The sequence below is a fragment of the Periplaneta americana genome, chromosome 8 (assembly GCF_040183065.1).
Source record: "Periplaneta americana isolate PAMFEO1 chromosome 8, P.americana_PAMFEO1_priV1, whole genome shotgun sequence".
NCBI classification, from domain to species: domain Eukaryota; kingdom Metazoa; phylum Arthropoda; class Insecta; order Blattodea; family Blattidae; genus Periplaneta; species Periplaneta americana.
Genome location: NC_091124.1, coordinates 63,776,881 through 63,789,386, shown reverse-complemented (window position 1 = coordinate 63,789,386; position 12,506 = coordinate 63,776,881). Strand labels below are relative to the sequence as shown.

General features: G+C 35.7%; 1 protein-coding gene across 2 annotated transcripts in view; it reads right to left on the bottom strand.

Moving 5' to 3' along the window:
• Positions 1-12,506, bottom strand: part of LOC138704766 (uncharacterized) — a 466,235-nt gene that overhangs the window by 147,702 nt on the left and 306,027 nt on the right. The gene's annotated exons all lie outside the window — the stretch shown is intronic.

Here is a 12,506-nt window from a genome sequence, read left to right as displayed (position 1 = left end):
GCTGAAGATAAGTGAGTTATAGAGGATTTGCGAAACATTAAATCACTTAAGAGAATATTAAAATACAACGCTATGAAAACCAAACAATCTTGAAAAAATTGTCTAGCACCTATAATTTTTATGTTATCTTCACAAAAATGAGTATACATGTTTATTATAATCTTTTCTTTTAAGGTACTTCATCAAAACATTCTTTTCAATAGTTGCTGTCAACAAATTGTTCATAAATATTGTTATAAATAATTTAACACATTATCATAAGAAATGTACCTTTTGTCAAAACTTGTGCATATATTTTCCTGAATTTTTACTGTACTATACATACCAATAGTATTATCAAACTGAATGAACTAGTTTTCTGATTATATCCCCTACCGAAATTAAAAAAAAAAATTCAGTAATGGTGTAATTTTATCATAATATTTACATAATTTTTTTACAATTTTTTCAAGAATATATTGTTTTCATAGCGTTATATGTTAATACCCCCTGCTCCTGACTGAAGGTGGCCACTTTGACAGGTTTTACTGTAGCTATCTTTCAAAATACGTAGGATTCTGACCTACCAGTAGTTTGTCTCCCCTTATCCAGTCGTATTATCAGTTAACACATGCAACACCATTTTCATTGTCTGCACAGTTGATCGAATCTAAATTTAAATATTTTTAGCCTTCATCAGTGACACTTTTTATTGACTAGCTTTCCATTGCAGTGCAGTCACGTACTAATAATGCACGCTACCCACTGTTAAATAATGTAACGAGTATGAAAACATTCATCGGTAATGTAGTTAGCTTCGTCATATTGACTGATAAAGTTTACATTACTCTTGCTATAAGCATACTAATTTTTCTACATTATGTTAGATTGCGTTAGTTTAGGCTTTAAATAGAATAGTAAGAGCCTATCGAATTTTTCATCACATGTTTAAATATATCGTCGTTGTTTCTGCAGTAACCTCTATATGCAAAATATAAAATGTTTCAGGGGAAGAAAAAACACATTTATTCATCCTATGGCAGCCGTACATAGGAGACTGTGAATTCTTACAATTTCGAAACAAAAAATATAATTACTAGACAGTGGATACGGGATGACTTATCGTTGAATTTAAGTGCACATTTACTATAAGTTACATTTTTTTCATTCAGACCATTGGCTGAACAGGTTTAAAAGTAAACAGACGACGTCAACATGCTACTGTATCTCCGTACAATCAGAAGGAAAAGAAAAATAACGTACTATAGTACAAACCTTGCAAGGTTCAGTCTTCGTCATCATTGATGCAATTACCAGCGTTGCAGTAAACGACGATATATTCTCGTAAGTTGTCGAAGCTGAATCGTCTTCGCCTATCGCTTAAACAGTTTTTGTATCGAGAGAATTTCTGAAGAAAAACTCTAAAATGGGGATCACTCAATTTCTTTAGAGGAATATTTGTACTGAGCATCATGTTGCACGTGTCGTTAGACCCGCACAACTAAATGATAATGATAATGTAGATGGTTCCTAAGATTTCATTTCAACGCATTTTCTGTGCGATGTACTATTGCAATTTTTCTCTATAGCCTGAGTTATTTCAGTTTTACATAAATTACACATGATATTGTCTTCGTTAATACATAAAATGTCACTGTCATACTTCTTAATTGTATTTCGTATCTCTGAGCGAATTTAACGTTTTGCCATTATGAATGGATCAGCACAACATATTCAACGCGTACTAAATACTTGAGCAGAATAACACAACTGCACATATTGCGTTGCAATGTCACTATGAACGCATCGGGGTTCCTTCGTTTTGTACGCTGCTGTACTCGCCAGGTACACAAAAGAATGGCGGCGCGGCACGTGCCATATACTCTGATACGAAACAACTTCACTTTTCTTTAAGTCATCCCGCATACACTGTCTAATAATTACATATAGGAGATTTTATTATTTCCTGTATCACTATTTAAGTTATTTAATAGAGAAAAAAATCTGAAAATCGATAAATATGTCACATAGGAGGTATTGCAGGAACAACGACGATATACGAACGCGGATATTCTCATACTTACAGATACCTCAGCGTTACGAGTCACTCATTCTATGTACGACATAGACTCGTAAATGGTAGAGAGCAAGAGTCTCACTGTAATGGAAAACTATTCTATTTTGATGTACGGACAAAGCGATTTACACCAGTTCTAAGTTTGTAGTTAAGTACGATCCGGTATAGGTCACTGTGTTTATTATGGTATAGGCAAAGTTTGTACCATTAAAATGTTTGCTCAGCATGTACTTTAGGTTAACAGTTCAATTGTATTTCAACTGACGTTCTTTTCTAATCGGCAGTTCCGTGTGGGTTAACGATATGCAGCACGACGTAAAGTTCACACGTCGATGCCATATCTCCTGTTTGTGATAGCGGTTGGATCAAGAAATCCAGAGAAATCTTTATACTAGTATCTATCCAAAAAAAAAAAATATATATATAATGCTTTGGAATAACGTCTTTCTATTATACCAAGAATTAGATTGTGATACTGGGGACAATTATTTCTGCTAGCTAGGGCCAGGATACTTATACAAATGCATTTTTAATTCCAAATTAAAAGACAAACAAAAACATTTCATATAGATTTTCAACGTTTATGACGACGAATGTGCGAAGTTAATCGTGCATATTTTTGCATGTTTCAGACGTTCCTGCACATAAACTATTATAAGGTAAAGGTTAGTAATATTGTGATATGAGTAATATTGTGAGTGCTCTTTTTGAGAATTTATTACAATTTTACTGAGCGAGAGAAGAACCGGTTTTGTGCAGCAACTTGTCCCCCGAACTTGTCCTTAATACGTTGACGCAAAAAACCGATCTTCCTCTCGTTCAATAAAATTGTAATAAATTCTCAAAAAGAACTATTACAATATTACAGCCAGTGCTAGCGTTTCTGGCGTGTGTCCTTAAGTAAAAAGCCAGTCAGTGAGCACTTTTAGCCAGTGAAGCTGAGAGCGGTACCACCCAAATACACGTCACGTCAGCAATCTGCCAATCACAGTGTTTGTTGTCAGTCTTATTGGCCACTGACTGCGGTAAAGGCAAGATACTTGCACTTCGCGCTTCTGGGGCGTGTCCTTGAGTACTTCGCCCAGTCAGTGGCATCTGTTGCCGCTTCGGCTGAGAGAGGGTTACTCCTCCTAAACAGAAGTCACGTCAGCAGTCTGCCAATCATAGTTGTCAGCTTTCTCTCCAACACAATGCGACGAAGATAAGATACTCGCTCTCAACGTTCCCACTACTTATTTCACACACCAGAATCGGTGGTTTTGGTTATAGCAACCTTTACCCTACATATATTGTAGCTTATTTTAAATATTTTGTTTCATTAATCCCCAAATTAGCATCCTTTATAAAACAAATAAGATTTTGGATTGTTTGGTTCAGAACATAATATTTATTAGTTGACTGTACTCACTGGCTGGAAATTCCTTGCATATGAAGGGTAATTGTGGAAAAACCAAAATAACCACTCCCTGCTTCCTGCACAACAGGAAGCATTCCCAAATATTCCTATCTATCTAACTCTAATACCCACCTTTCCTCTATGTCATTTATTCTCAATTGGCGCGAAACAGTTCGAGTGTCAAGTGCGTGATTTTGTTGTATTTTGTGTGCTGTTTGTGTGCGTTCTTTTGTGATGTCTCCTTCAAAATTAAAATTAAAATTATTAAAAGCAGTACGATCTCTAACAGATAAAACTACACACGGTGTTATAAAAAATCGTTACAGCTTTGTGCTTAAAATGAAGAAAGTCTTGTGCCAAGAAAGTGTAGCCTGCTTGATCTTCGATCTTACAGACTCACAATCTTTGTACTAAAATTTTGTCCAGTAATCTCATGTGATTTCGAACGATTATTTTCAGCATTAAAAATATCCTTCCACGTAATAATGTATAATAAACAGAGGGTCATTAAAAGTCGCATTTTGTTTTTCAGAAAAATAGTAAACCCTACAAAAATGTATTTTGCATCTTTTTAGATATTTTTTGTTTCTCAGATTAGCCTATAGGGTAATTCCTGGCCCTACTAATAAATAACCTATTCATTTCTCTCTATTCAATTTTTTTTCTAGGCACTATCTCAGATTAATCTCTATTAAGTATTAACAAAAAATACTAATAAATAGTTGCTCGTTTTTTTTCGAATGTCAACCTTATTATTTTCATTCCTTCACTGCCTTCGGCTTATTTGCTACGAAGTTTGGATTTGTGTACATCATAGACTTGCGTTGGAAGATATCGTAACCCACAAAAGAATTTTAGACAAAGAATTTTTCAATTGACATTTTTCGAAAAATCGTTTTCTTGGTAATTTCTGTCGCTGTTCGCGTTCCACCTCTGAAAACCTGACAGAATTAATGCGAATGCTGTAGTTGGCCGATAGCGTTAAGAAATCATTGATAAATCGATAAAATGTTAAACGAATATTGGTCTACAGCCTTCTGTTTCACAGCAGCGACTGCTGCAAACTGTACGGAGAGTCAAAGCTTTCAATTTTTTTTTCTTCTTCTTTATAGACATTTGTCTGTTAGTTTGCTCACACATTCTTTCAATGATGATGTTTTCACACACATTCTGCCAATGATGATTACTGTTCTCCAACCAGGAGATTAACCGCGAAAGAAATGTGCTTACTATTGCATCATCTATTGGAGCGAAGTAGTAGATAATATACCGTTATAACGTCAGTTTAAAAAACATGTGCGCGCTTGCATATGTTATTTTCTCTATGGATGGATTAAAAGAGTAGTATAATACCACAGTCTACTATATACAGTCGCGAAGCTCAATATGTAGTAAAAATGCAAACATGGGGTAGTTGCCCACCACTAGGATCACTACTATCGCCTCATCAGAGCAGATCTCTCTCCTAGCAGCCGACAAAATATGTTACACTTTCGTTGTCATGTTCTTTTGGAAGAATTAACACCTTCCTTCCATTATTTAAATATTAAATGCATAAAGTTAATTTATTATTTTAATGAAGTATATTCCACGGCATGGCGCGTCCTCAGGTTGCGGATAGAGGAGACGGCCTCCAGATATGGAGGGTAGTGGCGAATATATAGAATAAGCAGTCGTGGACAGCCGATAAGGGGTGGTCCTCCAGCTTGGGGGTTGGGCGAAGGGCTAACAACCCATCACCGTAAAAAACAGCTTGTTACGTATCCCTATAATAAGCCTCGGAATAGGACTGATTCTCTGGCACGACCACAGCAAAGGAATAAGGTTTTGAGATTTGGCACTTGGAACGTAACTAGTCTTTATAGAACAGGAGGGGTAACATTAGTAGCTAAAGAACTAGCTAGATATAGAATAGACTTCGTGGGAGTACAAGAGGTTAGGTTAGATGGGAATGGCATATCACAAATAGGAGATTACTTGTTGTATTATGGGGAAGGAAACAATAATCACCAATTAGGAACAGGATTCTTTGTTCATAAAAGAATAAAATCAGCAGTAAAAAAGGTCGAATTTATCAGTGACAGGTTATCATATTTAGTACTTAAGGGTAGATGGTGCGACATCATAGTTATAAATGCTCACGCCCCTACAGAAGAGAAAGACGACCATATAAAGAATAGCTTCTATGAGGAATTGGAACATACTTTTGATCATTTCCCTAGATATCACATGAAAATTTTATTGGGGGATTTCAATGCTAAAGTAGGACGGGAGGATATTTTTAGACCAACTATTGGAAAAGAGAGCCTACACGCAATTAGTAGTGACAATGGAGTTAGATTAGTCAACTTTGCCACATCGAAAAATTTAATTGTCAAAAGTACAACATTCCCCCCATAAGGATATACATAAATATACTTGGACTTCTCCAGACGGATTGACACACAACCAAATAGATCACATATTGATAGATAAACGGAGACATACTAGTATAGTAGATATTCGAACTTTCAGGGGTGCAGACTGTAATTCTGACCATTATTTGGTGATTGGAGAATTAAGAGAAAGATTATCAGTAGCCAAGCGAGTAGAGCAACAAGTTAATATTACTAAATTCAATGTTTTGAAATTAAAGGACGAGGAAGCTAAGCAAAATTATCAGGTCGAAATTTCGAATAGGTTTGCCACTTTAGAAAGTTCCGACGAAGTTGAGAAAGAATTAGATGTTAATAGCGTGTGGGAAAATATCAGAGATAGTATCAAAATTGCAGCTGAGCAGAGCATAGGTTATTATGAAACTAAGAAAAAGAAACCGTGGTTTGATGAAGATTGTTGCATGGTAGTAGAAAGAAGGAAACAGGCAAAATTGAAATTCTTACAGGATCCAGTCGAGGAGAAGAGAGATAATTATTTCAATGAAAGACGGGAAGCAAGTCGTACACTTAGGAATAAAAAGAGAGGTTACTTGAAGGAAAAACTGAATGAGGTAGAAACAAATAGTAAGAATAAAAACATTCGAGATTTATATAAGGGTATAAAGGAATTTAAGAACGGATATCAGCCAAGGGTAAACGTGATCAAGGATGAGAATGGTGACTTGCTTGCAGACTCTCCATCAATCCTAAACAGATGGAAAAACTATTTTGCGCAACTACTAAATGTACATAGGCCAAATAGAAATGATCGGGACGAAATTGAAATACAAACTGCTGAGCCATTTATACCCGAACCCACGCTTTCAGAAGTCGAAATTGCGATAGAAAATCTGAAAAAGTACAAGTCTCCAGGTATCGATCAAATTCCAGCAGAATTAATACAAGAGGGCGGAAGCGCATTATATAGCGAAATTTATAAACTTGTACTTGCTATTTGGGAAAAGGAAATTGTACCAGAACAATGGAAGGAGTCCATAATTGTACCTATTTTTAAAAAGGGGGACAAAACCAACTGTGGTAACTTTCGAGGAATATCACTTTTGTTGACGTCGTACAAAATTTTGTCCAATATTCTTTTGAGACGATTAACTCCGTACGTAGATGAAATTATTGGGGATCATCAGTGCGGTTTTCGGCGTAATAGATCGACTATTGATCAGATTTTTTGTATTCGACAGATAATGGAGAAAAAATGGGAGTATAAGGGTACAGTACATCAGTTATTCATAGATTTCAAAAAGGCATATGACTCGGTTAAGAGGGAAGTATTATATGATATTCTTATTGAATTTGGTATTCCCAAGAAACTAGTTCGATTAATTAAAATGTGTCTCAGTGAAACATACAGCAGAGTCCGTATAGGTCAGTTTCTATCTGATGCTTTTCCAATTCACTGCGGGCTAAAGCAGGGAGATGCACTATCACCTTTACTCTTTAACTTCGCGCTAGAATATGCCATTAGGAAAGTTCAGGATAACAGGCAGGGTTTGGAATTGAACGGGTTACATCAGCTTCTTGTCTATGCGGATGACGTGAATATATTAGGAGAAAATACACAAACGATTAGGGAAAACACGGAAATTTTATTTGAAGCAAGTAGAGCGATCGGTTTGGAAGTAAATCCCGAAAAGAAAAAGTATATGATTATGTCTCGTGACCAGAATATTGTACGGAATGGAAATATAAAAATTGGAGATTTATCCTTCGAAGAGGTGGAAAAATTCAAATATCTTGGAGCAAGAGTAACAAATATAAATGACACTCGGGAGGAAATTAAACGCAGAATAAATATGGGAAATTCGTGTTATTATTCGGTTGAGAAGCTCTTATCATCCAGTCTGCTGTCCAAAAATCTGAAAGTTAGAATTTATAAAACAGTTATATTACCGGTTCTTCTGTATGGTTGTGAAACTTGGACTCTCACTCTGAGTGAGGAACATAGGTTCAGGGTGTTTGAGAATAAGGTGCTTAGGAAAATATTTGGGGCTAAGCGGGATCGTGGTGGGAATATAATGGTGAAGCAGTGCGCAGCCTCGCCCGTTCTCCTACTACGTGATGACGTCACGCGGGAAGCATTGCAGAGTCTCTCGCAGCTTGCTAACTTAGCTCAGCTCAGCTCCGTAAGGTTTTGGAAGTGGGGTAGGTTAATTGATTATGAATACCAAGAAGCTGTATTAACTAATCCCTTCCCTACTAACGTCTTGTGATGCGCTCACAAAGCATAGCCGTCTAGACATGACGTCTTTGTGACCCTGCGACTTTTATTGACAGTTTTCATTCAAGCTGTCAAATGCAGTTTTTTTTTCAAGCTGTCTATTTAGAGTGTTGTTATATGTTGTAAAACGATCTTTCGTGAAGAAGAGGAGTTATTTTCCTATAAATATACGCGAAAGGTTTTCCAGAATTCTAACTGTTTGAATAAAAGTGCATTGAAGTTCTGTCCTGCATTCCAAGTGGAATGAACAAAGTTTAAGAAAGGGAATCAGAATCGAGGTCTTGTAAAAGTTATTGGCAGTAAAGTGACATGACAGAAAAGGTCTGTTTACGAAGCACAACATTCACATGGTGAGCATAAAGGAAAAAAGGGTAATAATGAAGGGGAATAAACAGTGGTGAAACTGAAGGGCGTAATAGAGTACAATAACGTTATGTTGTGGGTTGACTGTCAGGTCAGCGTCAGAATGAAATCTTATATCCCTTCTCCATTATTGGAAAATACGTAAAAAAAACTGCAGAAACGTTTCTTCAATATAATGTTTATGGTACTTTTCAGCTTTTCAATGTCTACGTAATTGCATGTAAGACCGTGAAGGGAAGCAAACCCAGGAAGCAAAGGATCTATACAAATCTTCAACTTGACCTGGAAGCACGCATTTTATAGAGGGTTACGACAATAGTACAAGCAAACTGTTGGGCTTATTCCCCCCCTCCCGACATATACCTACCACCCACAGAAAAAGAAGCCAGCGAGAACCTGCAAAGTTTGTAAATCTCACAAGAAATGTTTTGTACTGGAGCTTTCGAAACTTAACACACTGTTCAAACTGTTACCAAATTATGAGTATAATATCACAATTTGTAGTAAAAGACCCATGTTTATTGCAAACGACTTCCACCTGCCTTTAAATGCCACTTACCGCACACCACCAATTCACTGTCTGCGCGTGAAGATTTAAGTAGAGATTCCTGGCAAGAAACCCGTCCTTTTAAATCTTACTGCATGAACTTAAAGATAGCAACAAGCAAACTTTAGAAAAGAGTCAATAATGAACATTTGTTAAAGGCAGTTGTCGAATTAATTACGTTCATTCTGGTGTACTGCTTTCGTTAGAAGATATCTTAAGTTCATGGACTCAACTCGGTTTGATCCATTCAGGGTGATGGGCAGAATACTTTCTGAATCAGACCTTCGATTTCAGGCTGGCTTTAAAGAGGCTGAAAATGTGAATTGCAACAAATGTCAAGTGTAGCATGAAGAAGTGTCCCTAAAAGAAGGCAAATTCGAAAGAAAAAAACGCATTTTCGATAAAATGTGGACTTAACGCGTTTTGATTCCGAGCTCCTCAAATACGTTCAATAAAGTTTCATCGTCAACATTTTTACATTACTTAAAAAAAAAAAACACATCAGTTTTTCATTCCAGTGATTCTGCATATTTCTTTTAGTAAAATGCTCCTGCACACAATTTTAATATCTGAATATTTTTTACACAAATTAAGTCCACAATTTCCACATCTGACATTAATTTTCGTAATGTGAACGGCTTTCTTGTTAGCAGCTAGTACTTGAAATAGACCTTGATTCACCCTCACTAACCACTTCTGTATTATCTTCCTCACTACCACTTTCTTTCTTCAACTCCGCGGGTAAATCAATTTCCAATGGCACTATAATATCACTTTTACCCAAAACATTAAGGCTGCTATTATCCACAAAACAACTCATGTCTATGTTCTGTATCCCTGAATACAACTAGATTTGAATAAACACCAATAAAGAAAGAACAAATTTACCAACTCAAGTTTCTACACTGCAAGTAAATGGTAAAGTGGAGAATTGAAACAGTAAACGACTTTAACGGCATTACAAAACAGTTACAACAATGGACAAAAATCACAGAATTCAAACTAGAGAATGTTTAAAAGTGTAGGTCATATGAAATGCCAAGGGTGGATAAAATCTGTCCACTAACAAATACTTCAAATTATTAGTCTGCTATATTTGAAATCTGAAACAGAACACATGTGTGCATACTTTATCATGTTAGAGACAAATAGAGTAAAGGTGAAAGCTGCCAGATTTCATTAATTCAAAAAAATTTAGAAAATAAAAAGGGTAGGCAATTTTTTCCCAACCGTGATAATGCTAGGGTTAAGCGAGAAAATAATTATTTTATGCCCATTGATTGACGCCTTTTTTGCTCCTCTATTGACATTCGAGACAACTGAATCCTTCCGTTTACTGAAGCCTTTTCTGTCTGGAAGTTGTTAAAAGATAACACAGCTTTAACATTTTATGAGACATGTAATTAAGTCCTTTTAGCTTAGGAAGTTTGAAGAACTATGAGAAAATTATTCCCTTCTGCGGAGCGACTCATATGTGAAACATTTTAACAATATGATACACAGGAACATACTAGTTAATACTTATTATAATGCTGTAATTACTCACGTTTCGTTATTTAGGTCTAATGCACTATCCTCTGATACATGTTTGTCTGAATTGGTTTTGGAAGTGGCCTGAAGAGGACATGAACTATTAGCAATGATGTCATGAATTTCTTTTCTCCTTCTCCGTTTTTCACATCTGTCCAATCTCAGATTATCTGTTGATTTTCGTTTCAAGCAAGACTGCGCCAGAGCTTTTGTGGGTACAGCGTCTACTTTCAGATTACGACTGCTTTTTGGTTCATAATTTAGGAGTTTCTGCTTTAAAGGTACTTCGTAACTTGACTCCTCAAAATGAAGTCAACATATTCGAGCTGAAACAACATTAAATCTTAAGATTTTTACGCCCTTTTCTTTTCGCTCAAAGCAATCTGTGGAATAAGTCAAACAATAAGTTTAACATGAAAATATATTTTGCAAATGAGTTGCGAAGCAAATAAAATTTAGTAACATGCGAGAAAACTCATCGTGCTGTAAATTGACTTCATCCTCCCTTCTACAAGCATGCAACCATTGTCTTGCCAAGTCTTCATTCTTCGGAAACCTATAATATTTTACGTCAGTTCCTTTTGTTTTTCGATTGTAAATAAAAAAACCAGATACTGCATATCCAGGCATACTAATAGCATGTATTACATTAATAGCATTATTGATACAAGAATAACATTCAATATAATATATATATATATATATATATATATATATATATATATATATATATATAAACAAAGAATTAACACCGTGCACGTGCACACAACAGCTGTTTGTTTTGTTCCTCGAGCACTGCGATGCGAATTAGCGCGCCGCTGCTGCTTCCCAAGTGACGACATGCGCAGTAGAAAACGAGTTTGAGTCAACCGTCTGCTACACCATTATATTCCCACCACGAGCGGGATGAAGTTACAGGAGAATGGAGAAAGTTACACAACACAGAACTGCACGCATTGTATTCTTCACCTGACATAATTAGGAACATTAAATCCAGACGTTTGAGATGGGCAGGGCATGTAGCACGTATGGGCGAATCCAGAAATGCATATAGAGTGTTAGTTGGGAGACCGGAAGGAAAAAGACCTTTAGGGAGGCCGAGACGTAGATGGGAGGATAATATTAAAATGGATTTGAGGGAGGTGGAGTATGATGATAGAGACTGGATTAATCTTGCTCAGGATAGGGACCGTTGGCGGGCTTATGTGAGGGCGGCAATGAACCTTCGGGTTCCTTAAAAGCCATTTGTAAGTAAGTAAGTAATGAAGTATATTAAATTCCACCATAAACTCGAAGATACCTGCAAGAAATAAGTTAATATAATTTTTGTTTGTGCAAAACGAACTGAAATTTACTATAATAGCTTCACTCATTCAAGATTATAGCGATAATTAACTATGAAGCCAATAAATATTAATTTGCATTTCTCTTTACAACAATAATAATGGAAATATGAATTAATGGAGTAACTTACGTGTACCGGTACTTGTAGTGTAGGCTTACGTAGTTAACAAAGTGGGATGAGGTTAAGCAATAATAATCACACCAGAATTGGAAATAAAACGTGATCAATAAATTTTATTGTAACAGACTTTTTCTACGTCTCTAGTAAAGCAACAAATAAAAATAACAACAAAATTAACAGCTATAATTAAAAACATATCCTTTGAAGAAAAAAGTAGGCCTTAGCAATAATAATCCCACCAGAATTGAAAATAAAACGTGATCAATAAATTTCATTAAAACAAACTTAATTTTTCTACGTCTTTAGTAAAATAACACATAAAAATAATAACAAAATTAATAGCTACAATTAAAAATATATCCTCTGAAAAAAAAAAGTAGACCTAACCTTTATTTCTCTGGAAATTTAGCAGCCTAAGTGACAGAACTTTAACCGGTATCTAATGTCCTTTTGCTTAGACTGAAACATTTCATTGTGAAATTTAAGGATATAATGTATT